We start from the raw sequence: 17457 nt of genomic DNA, 5'->3' as shown, positions 1-17457 counted from the left end.
GACTTACCACCCCATTAGCATGAGCATTTTTGTCTTGTATTTGTGTTCACCTTCTTAAATATTACAGGAACTCCCTAGGTGTTTTCACTAAGCTCCTTGCACAAGAGAGGAAGAAAGCTGGTATAGTAAACAATTTTTAATAGGTGAGAATAGTCAACCCAGGAAATGTATCTCTTTTCAGGAATGACGTTTGAGATGGGGGTAAAGTTCCAGCAAGTGCTGTGTTTTTATTGTTATGTCTTGGCCAAGTCTGGCCTTGAATGTGTGACATCAATGTTGGGCAAAACTCATTAAAAACTTTGTCATTGTCAGGCAGCTCACACTAGCTGCAACTGGGGTGCATCAAACACCATGCTATTAAAAAGTCCATTATATTCACATACAAGAGTTCTCAGTGCCAGTTGTTCAATTTATATGTACATGTATCTTGAAAGGATTTATTCAGCCACCTTGAGACTTTTTGAACATACTTTCCTTCCTACCATAGCTGTCCACTCCTCCCTTGTTGAAGTTAAAGTCCACATTGTCAGGGGAGCATTTATTGTGGTGTGACAAAGGCTACTATAGCCATCCAGTTATTTATTTATTAAGTGCATGCCTGAATACTTACAAAAGCCTTTAGCCTAGTTTAAAAACAATAAGATAGTGGAGGTGGTGTCTAATTATCAGTCAGATGATAAAACATCAAAGGTTCCTCTTTTTTCTCTTAATATAAATTCAGCTGGACATGCATACAGAGCGAAACTGTCCATATAATAACATCACACAGTCAACCATTATTTAACATTCATACTGTGTAACATAACACAGTCAACCATTATTTAGCATTATTTATGAATTTTAGATATATTGGGAAAGTTCTTATCCTAAGTCCTTATCATTAAAATGTGTAAAAATGGACCAAGTTTATGATACATCAAGTACTGATTAAGTTGAACCAGTTGAACTTTAATGAACTGATTGAACTTGCCTGAAATACAGAATAAGTCATTTAAGCTTGTATTAGGTAATGAAATTATCATCTTAATATCAACTCTTTATTGTATTATTTTTTTCCTAAACATCTGAATCTGTTATGTAAAGATAATCCTGTCTACCTCATGGTTAATAAAAGTTTTTTTTTTTTAAATTAAAACAAAAAAGTGATCTTAAAAAACTTGGTGTAGTATTAAAAGACAAAAAACACAATTTTGAAAGAAATGTTATATCTTTTTATATCATTTTTATGTTGAATCTTAATTCATAAATTCATAACTAAAAACTTTTATCTTTAACTCTTGAATGTTACTATAAACCACTTTACACTGTAAACTAAAGAATTTCTGAATTTACTGTTTGGTTCTTTGGAGAAAGTTAATAGGTTTTCCTTTGCGGTAACCTATTTATAACTTCTGGCAGCTACCAGGCGTTGAAATCAAACAGCTTAGTCATAGACTGTTGTACAATAAAATCATAAACAGCCCTTAATCTTCATTACAAGGTTAAATTCCATTTATTGATGCACCATATCACTGAAAAATGTTAGTTTAACATTACGCATAGCTCACAGTGGTATTATGAAATTCAATGGTGATGTTTAAAAAAAGGTAACAAGCTTTCATTTTTGTTGGTGATTAATTTTTTGTACTTGTCTGCCTAAGGCAAAACTCAGATCTTATGTGAGATGACGTTTAACAGTTAAGTTTTTACAGATAACCACAGATAGACAAGCAGCCTATATATCTTGGAACATTATGCGCAACGGACAATAGATTGATCTCCAGCCACTCAGAACACCTTGGAAAAGAAGAAGATCCAGAGATATGAAAGACATATTACAAATTATTGCACTTCTCTTGGGATTTTTGGCATGTGGGTCTGCTGTATTATCATTACATAACTATTCCTGGAAAGTGTCTTCAGACGATGATAGTGTCATCATCACCTCCGATATCTTTGAGAACCTCTGGATGTCCTGTGCAGTTGACTCTACCGGTACTTTTCAATTGTTGGAATTTTCAGTCCATGCTTGCTTTACCAGGTAAAATGCTATGATAACTGTATAAATAGCTATAATAATGATAATAGTAGTCATTATACTACTCATATTGCTAGTATTACTTATTAATTTTTTACTGAATTTAAGAGTTACAGCTAAAATGTGATTCATGTTTCTTTAATTTATGTTAAAACAACAAAAAAGAAAAGGTGGTTTATGAACAAAAAGTTAGTATTCTGTAGAAAAAAATGAAATATTATGGATATTATGTTTGGTACAGCACATCTGGGAGTGTAGTATTTTTTTTATACAGTTCTATAAACAAATAATAAATATTGAGTAGCTTACCTTTAAGACAAAAACTGGCCAGTTAGTTTTTATATTCTTTACAAATGAAGACAGCTATAAAAGAAACCGAAAAATGGTGCTTTGCCTGTTATCAAGCACTGCACAGACTGAAAGCAAGCTTAGAACAGCATTTATGAGTGGACCAAAATGACAGAGCTTGTATTTCCCACTCAAAGTTTTTTTTTTTTTTGCTCAGCATAGCTCCACTCTGGGTTTTCTATTTCTCACTCCCAACTTACACTCCAAGTGATCATGAAGCTACAGAAAACAAAGACACTCTGATGCTTTCAAATATAACCACACAATTCTGCTTTCATCGATGAAAAAATAAAAATAAAAAACCATTGAGTTTCCAAAACTACACTCCCTGCTCTGCTTCCAGTCTTCACATACTCTGGTCTGCAACAGGAAACATAAAAGTGAAGTGATACAAACAGCCAAAAGCCATAATCCTGTTCAACTAAATAGAGTGCTGCAGGGATAACTTATTTGTAGGTCCAAAAACAAGCAACCAAAACCAAAAACGAGTTGAGGCAATACAGCATTTCTGCTTCCATTTGTTTCAAAGTCAGTGTTGTTTTTGAATGAGTTTTTGGTTATATGCCTGAAATTTAACACAGTACTTTAATGTTTTATTATAGAAATGCAACAATAATTCTCCTTTTTAATTTAATAATAATAATTATAATAAAAAAGCTTTTATTTGTCTTGAAAATGTTGGATAGTGGCTAAATGAGACAGAGGTTGCCAGGGACTGTAAATGTCATCACACAAACAGATAAACTCATCTACTCACTTGTCCGCTTTCACAGTTTCACTGTGTTTAGAATCATGATTTTTTTTTTTATTTTTTAAAATAAAGACTGAAAGAGTTGCCACCACAGTCATGCATCTGTGGTGTAGTTTGTTTATAGCAGGAGTACCCAGTCCTGTTCTTGGTAATCAGACTTCCTGCAAAGTTCAGCGCCAATCTGAACCACCCAGTTAAGATATTCACGAGCACTTGATAATTACAGACAGGTGTGTTGGGAGCAGTGTTGGAACTGAAATCTGCAGGTAAAAACAACTTACCAAACAACTAGCATAAAAAACAAACCCAGAATGCAATATGGAATTATAACTTTGAACTGTTCACTAGCAAGTAGGCATGTGCATCTCTATAACTGAGGCCGATGTGATATGCATCTTGATGCATAGCCACATTAAATAGATACATTAAAGACATAGCCAAAGATACATTAAAGAGGTCATATGATGCGATTTCAAGTTTTCCTTTCTCTTTGGACTGTTACAAGCTCTTGGTGCATAAAGAAGATCTGTAAAGTTGCAAAGACAAAAGTCTCAAACCCAAAGAGATATTCTTTATAAAAGTTAAGTCAACCACACCCCCCTAAAATGCCTCATTCAAAAACGCCCCCATATGTCTATGTCACAATGTGGGAAGGTTTGCATAACGCCGCCAAAAATTTCACTCAAAGAAAGAAGGCATAACTTTGATTCTTGCTGTTGCCACTGCGCCATGTCGTGGAGACACTGTTTCAATGTGAAAGCGGAAATGCTTTGTTTGGCCTTCCAAAAGAGGACACAACTAGAAATCAGTGGTTAAGTCGTGTTTACAACACTGTTCCAGAACAGTTCAACACAAATATTTGGTGCGCAGCACATTTTATGGAGGACTGTTTCCTGATCCTGGGAGAAAAGCCTACAATGCCGGCTGTTCTGACTTTCAGTCTGTAAATACGTTTACATAGGTAAAGGATTTGCCACTGATGATTCAAAAGCGAGTTTTGAGCAGTGTAGAGCAGCGTTTCTCAGTTCCAGTCCTTGTGCCTCCCTGCTCTGTGCATTTTGTATGTTTCTCTTATCACTTCAGAATTTGTTCTATTCGAATGTAAGTGCCCTGCGAAGTGGACATCACAGGATATTCCGACATGATTCCAGTTTGAAGCGAAAGTATATGTTCCATTCAAAGTGCATTGAAGTGTGTGAGACTTGAATTTAAATTTTATTTATTTACAGAGGTATATGATGTCACACTTGTCCATTTGTGAAGACATCGGTGTTGGGAAAGTTACTTTGGAAATGTTTTAGGTTACATATTACAAGTTACCCTATTTAAAATGTAATAGTAGTGTAACTTTTTCAGTTACTTTATTAAAGTAATGTAACTGATTACTTTTGATTACGATTATTGATTACTTTTCTAAATTTCTAATGAATGTTTATTTTCAACTGTTAATCATTTTCAAACATTTTAATAATAAATGTAATAATAAAAGCATATACATCAACTTACATACGGTTATCTAATAAGCATGTGTCCTATTCTGTGTACTAAACTCCTGAAACTGTTGTCTTTTTGAAACATTGGTGTCTCTTTGTATATGATATGATGATAGTTTGTCAGAATTAGTAAAATGCTCATGAAGTGACTCAGAGCAGTTCTAGAGATTTCCTTTATGTGTTCATGTACTCATATATTGAGGTGGCAGAGGGCTAAAAAACACAGCGAGCTTCAGTAGGCCTATGTGTAGTAAATGAAACTGCATGTCTAAGCCATTAATTTCCATGAGGGGCAGACTGGGAAAAAAATTTCAGGCCGGGAAATCTTATACTCATACACCCACAACAGATTCTGAAACATGGACAACCCTATTTTTGTATGGACCTCACATAAAAAAAGGTTTAAATCCTTAGGTTGGGGACATGCAAAATAATTAAAAGTTCTCTCCTGAACTACACTTTCGCTTACATTTTTCTTTTCAGTCACTTTATTTTGCCCAGATATCTCTCTCTCTTATGACTTTAATACTCAAAATTTTACAAAACTATACTTTCTAAATCGCCTACATGTCAAAATTAGTTTTCACTACAATATCTTTATATAAAAATCCTAATACTGAACAAGAGTCTTTTTTCCCTTATAAAATTAACCATGCTTTTACCATGTTTTGTAACCAGTGTCCTTTATACAGTATTCTGACTGATGGGTGAGCAATAGGCTGCTGCTGCTTGACTAAGTAAACAAAAGACAAAACTACAATAGCATCTTTACAGATGAAACTGACCTGCTCTTGAAAAACCTGAACAGAAGTTTTGCTTCTCTGCTCCACCTGTGCGCTTCCACAGTCCTTTTCATTCTCTCACTCGCATTGATTACTCTGATCCAAACCGTTTGGCGGAGAGCGCACAAGCCGAAACATTGCAGTCACAACTAACAGATTCATGATTTATTAGAGATTTAATTATTGAATGGCAAATTCAGAAAATAATCGTTTAGTACATTCGGCAGGCAATTATACAATAATAATATTCAAATAATGGGCCAAATTGGCTGCCAGGCCTCCCGGAATTGTCTCAGTTCTACTGATGGCTAGTCCGCACCTGATTTCCACAGACACGCAGAAAGTGCAGGATTCATATATTGTCTTTTTGTGGCTTAATATTCACAGACACTAGTCCATACCGCGTTTTGATTCAAGGGTACTGACCTACTTTTGATTTATTCATCCAAAATGTGTCATATTCCGTCTGTGTTAGGCTATAGGAATTCCGTTTTTATGACTGGATTCTACGAACCAGTCTGTGTTTTCCGCATCGTGAAAATTATAGGGCTGTATGTCTCAGAGTAGTCAGTGCAATTTGGGAAATAAATCAGTTAAATCTGTATGTGGATGTGTGTAAATATTCAAATGTAATCCCTTTGTAATCGTTCAAATTTTCATAAGTAACTGTAATTTAATTACACATTTTTTCTTAGTAACTGTAACTAACTGTAACTAATTATAGTTACATTTATTTTGTAATTAAATTACGTAACGCCGTTACATGTAACTAGTTACTCCCCAACACTGAGTATGACAAGGGGCGTAACATTTCCGTCACATGTTTGAGGCATTCAGCCAATCACAAAGCACTGGATAGATGGCCAATCAGAGCACACCTCGCTTTTCAGACCAGTGAGCTTTGTAAAAACGACACGTTTCAGAAAGGCGGGGCATAGAGGAGAAACAATAATGTACAGTATGTGGAAAAAAATTTTTTTTGAACCTTAAACCACATAAACACATTTAATTACACCAGATACAGAAAATAATGTTCTTTTTAGCAACATCATATGACTCCTTTAAAGATACATATGAAGCAGCTACCAATGTGATATGATTCACCCTATTATGATGCAGACAAATCTGATTTTGATTAGATTCACACATAATGAAATTCAGTGCAATACGATGCAATGGGGAAAAAAAATACGATGCTATGCAATTTAATACGGTACAGACTTTTATTTCTTTGGTTCAGACAGACAGCCATGTTAGTCAGTGGTGCAAACATGGAGTATGCGGTATATGCAATGGATGGGGCGCCGCACATGGGGGGGCGCTATTTTGTCGAAATCATTCTTTGAAATTTTTAATAAAACGTTATAAATAATGAAAAGCTTAGTAGTTTTAAAAAAAAATATGAATTTTTTTTATTTAATGGTTTTTACCATTTTAATGAGTTCAAAAAAAAATTTTTTATTGTAAACTGAGTACATATCAACTGCTCACCCTTTGACACATTACTGCCACAGACAGTTACATGACTAAAATGAACAGAGGAGTGACACATACTGAGCCAAAGAACAGAAAGACAAAGGCTGGAAAGAAAAACGATGCATTAAAGTGAAGACAGCAGTGTCCCAGTGAACTAACACAAAGTTACTGAGAAAAACGTGTGTAATTAAATTACAGTTACTTTTGTAAATGTTAATGATTACAAAGGGGGTTTACAACAGATTATTCACACACACACACACACACACACACACACACACACACACACACGCATGCACGCACGCACGCACACACAAACATACAGATTAAATTGACTTATTTCATATTGTTCTTTCATATTTCACGATTCGCATTGACCTACAGTGCCATTTTGGAGAGTATCACATATGTAAAAACAGTGTATGCCATTCTGTGTCTTCAGCACGCAGATACGCTGTTTACGTTGTTTACACTTTGATCTGAACGTAACTGAATTTTGATCTTTTTGTGCACAAAAAGTATTCTCATGCTTTATAACATTACGGCATTATGGATTATTTTAAGGATGTCCTTGCTACGTTTCTGAGCCTTGATCGTGGTAGTAACCTTGCTGTCTATGGGAGGGTCAGAGAGCTCTCGGAATTCATTAAAAATATCTTAATTTGTGTTCCAAAGATGAACGAAGGTCTTACAGGTTTGGAATGACATGAGGGTCAATAATTAATGACATGTTAAATGATAAACCTTGACAAAAAAATATATTAATTAAATGTTATAATAGTGATTTCATAATGTCTAAATATAAATCCAAAAGCAAAACGTGAAAGTAACTATATTACGAGTGTACAGTTGTAGCGAATCAGCTCAAAGGTGAAAAAATGAATAATCAACCATTACTAGTTATGATAAATTATAAATATTTAGATCCGCTGTAAGTATTTATTTGACCTCTCAGTGTCAACTGTCTGTCAATTCTAAGAACGTTACTTTCCTGTTTAAGGAAAATAACTTTCTTACTGTACAATACTACTCAGAGCATGTAGCTAAAATCTGCATGATTAGGGACTTCAGTTATGAGCAAACAATGAACAACATCAAGTGTGATACAAATGAGACTTTATTAACTACATAAACACTTAAACTAGTCTAACATACACATACACACACACAATCACACAGACACATGCATACAGTTGGCATAGGAAGAGGGTTTAAAGCTTAAGCAGTAAAGAGAAGAGAAATAAAGACATGAAGCTATTATACAATTTGATATTCAGCAGATCTACAGCCTGAAGGAAACATCAGTTTCTTAGTTCAAACACACCTTTGTAAAAGGTGCATATGATACTTAATGTATCAATTAATACGACTAAGTTTGATACTTGCACGTCTCGCCTGTTTGAAAAAGAGTCCTAATGCACTTTGGGGCTCCAGTTGGTCTCTACTGAAGTGAGTTTATGAGAAAGACCAGTCCGAATCAGAAGATCTTGATGAATGAATAGTCAAGGCCGAAGCCTGGCACAAGCTTAGGGTGGTTTTTAAGGCTCTCAGCTCAACATCTTCTCCTGGAATTTCTGAATCTAAAAGAACCCCCCGATCTGGTGATCAGTGATCTATATAGGGTGACGTTGTCACACCCCCAGGATTCAAGTGAGCCAATGAGGAATGGTACCTTTTGGAGGGAAGTTTTACAACCTTTTGTCCTCAGGCATATGTTTCACATCTGGTCTTTGATCGGATGTTGATGAAGAACTATTAAAGATTCTTGTAACACAAATACCTTCCATAGGTACCAACATATAATATAAATGAACATTAAGACCTTTAAAAATGCAGCCGAAAGATACCAAACATGGTATCATGGTATAACTCTGTAAACAATAGTATGCAATTCTAAAATGTTCATTTATAAGAGTTTGTATATTGTAAAGGGCATTAGATATTATTTGTTAAATATAACAAATAGTTGTGTGTCTGATTGGTCCAAATACTACACAGTCATGGCCAGAAATTTTGGCAGTGACAAAAATGTTGTGTTTTGCAAAGTTTGCTGCTTAAGCTGTGGTGGTGTTCATTCACATTGTTTCTAGATTATTGTGTAGAGTGATCAGATTTAAAATAATTGCTAAAAGCTTCATTGGCCAAAAAATGAACTTTTCACGAAAAAAAAAACTAATTTTACTGTTTTTTGATCCTGACACAAAATGACCAGCTAACATTAACTAATCGTATCAGCCCATGTGGAAGTGTGAATGAGTACTAGTTAGGCTAATTACTATCATACTATCATACTAATAAAGATTGTAAGAGCAGACTGAATGTTATAAAAGGAGTGAAGAAGCGCTTATAATCATTGTGTTCTTGTTAGCAATGGTTACCTCCGAAGAAACACTTGCAGCCATCATCGCTTTGCATCAAAATGGCCTCACATGCAAGGAAATTGCTACAAAGAATATTGCACCTAAAAGAACCATTTATCAGTTCATCAAGAACTTCAGGGAGAGAGGTTCGACTGCAGTGTAGAAGTCTCCAGGAGATCCCAGAATGTCCAGCAAGTGCCAGGACCGTCTCCTTCTGATGAGTCAGCTATGGAATCGTGTCATCAGCAGTGCAGAGCTTGCTCAGGAATGGCGGCAGGTTGGTGTGAGAACATCTGCACGCACAATGAGGGCAAGACTTTTGGACAACGGCCTGGTGTCAAGAAGGGCAGCAAAGAAGCCACTGCTACCATGAGTCCTGTGATGTGCCAACAGTGAAGCATCCTAAGAACATCAATGTGTGGGATTGCTTTTCAAGCTATCTCATAATTCTGCCCAAAAACACTGACGTGAATAAAGAATGGTATCAAAACATCCTGCAAGATCGGCTTCTTCCAACGATCCATGAGAAATTTGGTGATGATCCATGCATTTTCCAGCATGATGGAGCACCATTTAACAAAGCAAGAGTTATAAAGAAGTGGCTTGAAGATCATTACATTGAAATTTTAGATCTGTGGCCAAGCAACTCCCCGGATCTCAATCCCAAGAAACTGTGGTCAACTCTCAAAAGGCGAGTGGACAAGCAGAAGCCCACAAATTGTGATCAACTTTGAGAACTAATACAGCAAGAATGGATCACCATCAGTCAGGATTGGCCAAGAAGCTAATATCCAGCATGCCAGAGCGAATTGCAGAGGTTATGAAGAACAAGGGTCAACACCGTAAATAACTGACTCATTTTAAAAAAATATATATATACAAGTTTCACTTTTTGTGTATATATATATATATATATATATATATATAGGTGCTGGTCATATAATTAGAATATCATCAAAAAGTTGATTTCACTATTTCCATTCAAAAAGTGAAACTTGTATATTATATTCATTCATTACACACAGACTGATAAATTTCAAATGTTTATTTCTTTTAATTTTGATGATTATAACTGACAACTAAGGAAAATCCCAAATTCAGTATCTCAGAAAATTTTAATATTACTTAAGACCAATACAAAGAAAGCATTTTTAGAAATCTTGGCCAACTGAAAATTATGAACATGAAAAGTATGAGCATGTACAGCACTTAATATTTAGTTGGGGCTCCTTTTGCCTGAATTACTGCAGCAATGGGGCGTGGCATGGAGTCGATCAATCTGTGCCACTGCTCAGGTGTTATGAGAGACCAGATTGCTCTGATAGTGGCCTTCAGCTCTTCTGCATTCTTGGGTCTGGCATATCGCATCTTCCTCTTCACAATACCCCATAATTTTCCATGGGGTTAAGGTCAGGCAAGTTTGCTGGCCAATTAAGAACAGGGATACCATGGTCCTTAAACCAGGTACTGGTAGCTTTGGCACTGTGTGCACGTCAAGTCCTGTTGGAAAATGAAATCTGCATCTCCATAAAGTTGGTCAGCAGCAGGAAGCATGAAGTGCTCTAAAACTTCCTGGTATACGGCTGTGTTGACCTTGGACCTCAGAAAACACAGTGGACCAACACCAGCAGATGACATGCACCCCAAACCATCACTGACTGTGGAAACTTTACACTAGACCTCAAGCAACGTGGATTGTGTGCCTCTCCTCTCTTCCTCCAGACTCTGGGACCCTGATTTCTAAAGGAAATGCTAAATTTACTTTCATCGGAGAACATAACTTTGGACCACTCAGCAGCAGTCCAGTCCTTTTTGTCTTTAGCCCAGGCGAGACGCTTCTGACACTGTCTATTGTTCAAGAGTGGCTTGACACAAGGAATGCGACAGCTGAAACCCATGTCTTGCATACATCTGTGCATAGTGGTTCTTGAAGCACTGACTCCAGCTGCAGTCCCTCTTTGTGAATCTCCCCCCACACTTTTTGAATAGGTTTTGTTTCACATTCCTCTCCAAGGTGCGGTTATCCCGATTGCTTGTACACTTTTTTCTACCACATCTTTTCCTTCCCTTCTCCTCTCTATTAACCCTCTGAAGTCGATTAACGCGTATACGCGTTTTGAGGTATTTTCTCCTGATAACCCTGAAAATAACTTAAATTACACTTTCAGTTTTGATCGTACAGATAGAGCAATACATCAGTCTAATCTGTAAAGGGTCTACTTTTTTGTATACAGACATAATAACAACAAAACTTTGTGCACTTATAAAATAAAGATAACAAACAATGAGTGCTGTCTGCAGCCTTTGTCTGCGCTGATCTTCATTTACAAACGCGTCATTAAAATGAACTGTAACTCAGTGAATACTCAACACAGAGACATGAGAGAGATACCTATAGAAAGCCTGACATGTCTACTTTTAAACTAAACAAGTGCTGCCGAAAACAAATATAAAGTAATCCATATGAAAACAACGCGATGTCCGTTTTTCACGTCTCCCTTCATTATCTTCTAATGCGACCACGCCCCCGCGCTGAACACGCTTTTGAGATGATAATGTTTCACTGAAGCGCACGGCTTGAGTATGCCCACACAACAGAAGACAACGCAGCGAGATTGTTCTTCAAGTTTTTTTATTATTTTACTGTTTGCTTCGCGATGAGAGGAATAAGACATAATTCACCCCAAAAAGATGTGATGTGGTTGAGGATTTGAAATTTGGATTTCCTCAGAAAAAAAGAATGAAGCACTTTATTCAGCAGAGGTCATAAACAAGAGTAAGTCTTTTTAAAATTTATATATATTTACTTGTACTAGTTTTCACATAATGTGTAAACATTTTACTAGTTAGACTTTTTCCAAAGACTTTTTCCTAACTATAATTCCTTACTAAATGTATAATCAAGTGAAATATTATGAAGTTCCAATAACAATATACACTACTATACCATTCAAAAGCTTGATGTAAATAATATAAATGTACCAATAAATGTAACTGTAACAAATGTAACAAACAATGCTGTTCTTTCAATTTATCCCCCCTAAAAGAACTGAAAAAAAAAAATATTCTCAGCTCTTTTCAACATTAATAATAATAATAATAATAATGATAATAATAATAATAAATGTTGTTTTGTAGAAAATAAGATTGTTAAAAGGATTTCTGAAGGATTGTGTGACTGGAGTAATGATGCAAAAAAAATTCAGCTTTGAAAGTCAGCTTTGATTGTTCCTAATAAACTGTTTAACTGCACTCACAAGTGAATATTAAATTATGTTGTGGGATAATTAAATATATTCTAAATAAACTACAAACATAAAATTATATATATTTATTTTGTCCTCACATTCTTTCGTGTAACTCATCCCTCTCAGTCACACAGCTGACTGAATGGCTCATTATGCAGCTCATTATGCAGGCCTTTGTCTTCTCAGGTGTGAATTCATGATAGTTGACGCCTACTCGCATATGACTTTTACCAACAAAAAGTGTCTTAGAAAATTTAAATCAATATATTGTTATCTGTAAGTGAGTAAACAAGATGATTTTCACATAATTTAGAAAGAAAAATTCTAGGCTACAAGCTCCAGTTCTCAAAAGTCCCGGGAACCAATGTTTTATTGCCTTCAAGTGATTTAACATTTTTAGTTTTCACTAACCACGCATAACATTTTTTTTTTCTCAAAAACACAATCATGTACATACATGCTGCTCACAAATTGTTATAGCCCAGTTTGTGCTGATTACAGTGAGATTAGACTTTAGCCATTTATATATTTATAAGAAACTGAAAAAAGCACAAATGTCAGGGCATGACAAAACTTCTCCAGGCCCCAAAAATACACTTAGACTCCAGAGGGTTACTGTGCTTGGACACAGAGCTCTGTGAACAGCCAGCCTCTTTTGCAATGACCTTTTGTGTCTTGCCCTCCTTGTGCAAGGTGTCAATGGTCGTCTTTTGGACAACTGTCAAGTCAGCAGTCTTCCCCATGATTGTGTAGCCTACAGAACTAAACTGAGATATCATTTAAAGGGCTTTGCAGGTGTTTTGAGTTAATTAGCTGATTAGAGTGTGGCACCAGGTGTCTTCAATATTAAACCTTTTCACAATATTCAAATTTTTTGAGATACTGAATTTGGGATTTTCCTTAGTTGTCAGTTATATTAAAAAATTAAAAGAAATAAACATTTGAAATATATCCGTCTGTGTGTAATGAATGAATATAATATACAAGTTTCACTTTTTGAATGGAATTAGTGAAATAAATCAACTTTTTGATGATATTCTAATTATTTGACCAGCACCTGTATATATCTTGCCAATAAAAGCCTTTAAAACTTTTAGGCATATCATTGTTTTTCAGTATACCATAGAAATGTGAAAAAAAAAAAAACAAACAAACAAAAAAAATCTACAAATACTGAAGCAGCAAACTTTGCAAAACACAAAATTTATGTCACTGCCAAAACTTTTGTCCATGACTGTAAATGGTAAAACAGAAAATAAATTATCCTCTGCTGCCACCTAGTGGTCATATTGGAAATATGACATTCATTTTAATAATTAAATTAAATAATTAAATAAACCTTTTTTTCCCTATGCAAATATGTTAGAAAGGATGCATTGCAATACAAATGCCAACTTGTATCCAATGCACACTTAAAAAAATAATAATAATAATCGATACATTGCATGTGATATGATTCACCCTATTATGATTCAGACAATCCGATTTTGATTCGATTCAACATAATGAAATTCAGTGCTATACGATGCAATGGAAAAAATACGATGCTATGCAATTCAATACGGTACAGATAGTTCGCTTTTATTTCTTTGGTTCAGCCATGTTAGTCAGTGGTGCAAAAATGGGGTATGCACTATATGCAATGCATGGAGCGCCACACATAGGGGGGCGCTATTTTGTCTAAATCATTCTGTGAAATTTGTAATCAAATGTTATAAATAATGAGGAACTTAGTAGTTAAAAAAAAAGTAATGAAAAATTTTAATTTAATGGTTTTACCATTTTAATGAGTTCAAAAATGTTTTTATTGTAAACTGAGTACTTACCAACTGCTCACCCTTCGACAAATTACTGTCACAGACACAGTCACATGACCAAAATGAACAGGAGAGCGACACGTACTGAGCCGCAGTATGTTAACTTTTATGCCGATGCACTGATACGAATCAGTGAATCTTACCATCCCTACTAGCAAACTTTTTTTGAGCTGGAGTCTCACACTCGTTCATGATGATGTCGATCCCTTGACCCTACGGTTAAGCGATACTCCATTCCAAAATGAAAATTTTCTCATTATTCATTATTCACTATTCACTTACCCTCATGTCGTTCCAAACCCGTTTTATTATACTGCTTTGTTCGTCTTCGGAACACAATTTAAGATATCTTGGATGAAAACAGGGAGGCTTGAGACTGTCCCATAGACTGCCAAATAAATAACAGTGGCAAGGTCCAGGAAAGTATGAAAAGCATCGTCAGAATAGTCCATCTACCATCAGTGATTCAACCGTAACATTATGAAGTGACGAGAATACTTTTTGTACACAAAGAAAATAAAAATAACGACTTTATTCAACAGTTCCTCTCCTCTGTGTCTCTCCAAATCAGCATAGCGTCATTTTGGCAATTCTGAGCAGTACGCAGATGGCGTACACTCTTCTGTGTCAGCCGCGCTGCGTCGATGCGCTGTTACTTTGTTAGTTAGTAAATACACGTAGAAAACGTATGCTTGTGGTGCAGCTGATACAGAAGAGCATAAGCCGCTTGCGTACTGCTCAGATTTGTCAAAACGGCACTATGCTGATTTGTGTACATACTGTACATTCATTCTATGAATCACACGTACGCATATTTAAGAGATGTTCGTAAGATCAAATTTAGAATGGTTTCTGCGTCACATTTTATAAATGAGGCCCAAGATCTTGGTTATTAATAGGCCTAATATTAATAATAATAATTATAATTATAATAATAATGTGTTATACACTGTAAGCAGAAAATATGGTTTGGGTTGACATAACATATGTGAACAAGAGAAAAAAAATTTAAGAACTTCAAAAAAACCCAGTAACTTTTTGTAAATATTCCTTCTCTTGTTTCTCAGGTTATATCCAAGCATGCCGTGCCTTAATGATCACATCCATTGTCCTGGGCACATTCGGACTAGTGGCAACTCTAGTTGGTATGCAGTGCTCCAAAATAGGAGGGGAGAATTACGTAATGAAGGGTCGGATTGCTGGGGCTGGAGGTGTCTTCTTCATACTGCAAGGTAAGAACATCACCAAATGACATCATTACCATCTTAGTACCTGTTATATAGGGAAGGTTGGGGTTAGTTGTCATACTTTTTTCTCATGGCACGGTAGACAGCACAGAGCACACAGAACCATTGATGAAAACAGGGCAACGAAAAACAGCAAACCATAGTTGTGGTCAACCAGGGCCGGCGCTCCGCACACGCACATCACGCACTGCGCGTAGGGCACCAAGTGCTTGGGGGGGCACCAAAAAATCTGGGTCGTGAAAAAATCATCACAATAGGCTACTAGTATAAATAACAAATAAAATATTTCTAAAAGCATGTTAATATACAAAAGCAATACAAAAGTGATATAGGCCTAGACCAAATTAGTCGAGAAAAAGGTGAATCTCTGTGCCAGTCTCCCTCTGGTGCCCTCCCTTCCCTACCTCCCAGTGGTCTGTTCGATTATGCCTCAATCAATGTCAAATTTGGCAGACACCGACCTCAGACATGTCCTCGAAAAGGCACCAAGAGTCGGGGGCGGAAAAAAGAAAAAAGAAGAGACAGCGGTATGATGCTCACGCATCGCTTGCAGGTAAGACAATGTTTTAAATAAAAATGTTAGTTTTGTAGCCCTTGCGTGTAGTATGCATGTCCAGGGGCGTCGGCGCGTCCGCGTCGCTAGTAGTACAAAAGATCCAGGGGTTTTAGCCCTGCATGTTGAGTCTTTTATTTTAACGGGGTCCGGGGAAATTGTGAAACTTGGGCTGTTAAAGATGCAGTTTGTTTGAGAAGGAAAGGAAGGCCAATCGTTGGGGTCCTCATCGTCATATTTGAATGACAAATAAAGCTAATTTTCCCCGTACGTTACAGATGTGTCACGTGTGCATATAGCTATTAGTGCAGAACGTTCCCTATTGTAATTTCTTCGCTTCAATACAATGTCTATCTGCCTCAGTCTGAACTTTAGAAAAACCCCTGCAACTGAACGTGATGTGATTTTGCCAAATTAGACCGCTTAGATAAAGATTTTTCGTTGTTGTACTATGGCATGCGGTCATTTTCAAGAGGTTCGGCCAAGGGCGACATCTGTTGGTGAAACTGCAATTAGAAAAAAAAAAACACAATCTCAGTGTTTGTATATTTTCATATTCACAGAGTTGTCAAATTATTAGGGCTGGGGAAAAGATTAATCTCGATTAATCGCATCCAAAATAAAAGTTTGTGTCTACATGATATATGTGTGTGTACTGTGTATAATTGCATGGTTATTTGCAGTTTTAAAATGTGCACTTTAAGATTCATACTTCATAATATTCATACACTTATACTGTTATTTGCACTAAACTTTTTTTGCACTTTTAACTTTCTGTGTTTACATTGTTCAGTTCCAATTATTCATTTGCAGCAGTTATTTTTGGAAGTAAAGAGAACCTAACTAAGAAAATCTGAATGGTAGTTATTTCTTTGGTTGGTGGGTGGGTGGGTGGGTGGGTGGTTGGGGAGGGGGGGGCACCGCCAAGCATTTGTGCTTAGGCCACCCAAATGGCTAGCGCCGGCCCTGTGGTCAACAGAAATTTTTAATTAAGGAATTATATAAAATTTTATATATATAAATATTAGGGCTGTCAGTCGATTACAATTTTTAATCTAATTACAGGGTGCTGCGATTAATTAATCTAATTAATCACAGTGAAAATACCCCCAAAAGATAATTAGGCTACAATGGCCTAACATAAAGTATGGAACATAAAAGAAAATCATTTGAGAAACATCTCAGTATTTATTTTTATTTTTTTCATGCAATGAAAGTCACTGTTAACCAACAGCTTAGTTACCAACAGCCTTCAAAATAACTTGTGCAAAATAAAGTAAGTAAGTCTCTAATTGAATAAGAGAGCTCTGCAATTGCATTCTTACTAGTAACAATTGGATTAGCGACCTCTACAATGCAATTCCT

At 36.0% G+C, this 17457-nt stretch overlaps 1 pseudogene; it reads left to right on the top strand.

The window, feature by feature from the left end:
• The first annotated feature begins 1709 nt into the window (after positions 1-1709).
• The window catches only part of LOC122141936, a 51345-nt pseudogene continuing 35597 nt past the window's right edge, over positions 1710-17457 (top strand).

The sequence above is a fragment of the Cyprinus carpio genome, chromosome B23 (assembly GCF_018340385.1).
Source record: "Cyprinus carpio isolate SPL01 chromosome B23, ASM1834038v1, whole genome shotgun sequence".
NCBI classification, from domain to species: domain Eukaryota; kingdom Metazoa; phylum Chordata; class Actinopteri; order Cypriniformes; family Cyprinidae; genus Cyprinus; species Cyprinus carpio.
This window is presented reverse-complemented; position numbering and strand designations above follow the sequence as displayed.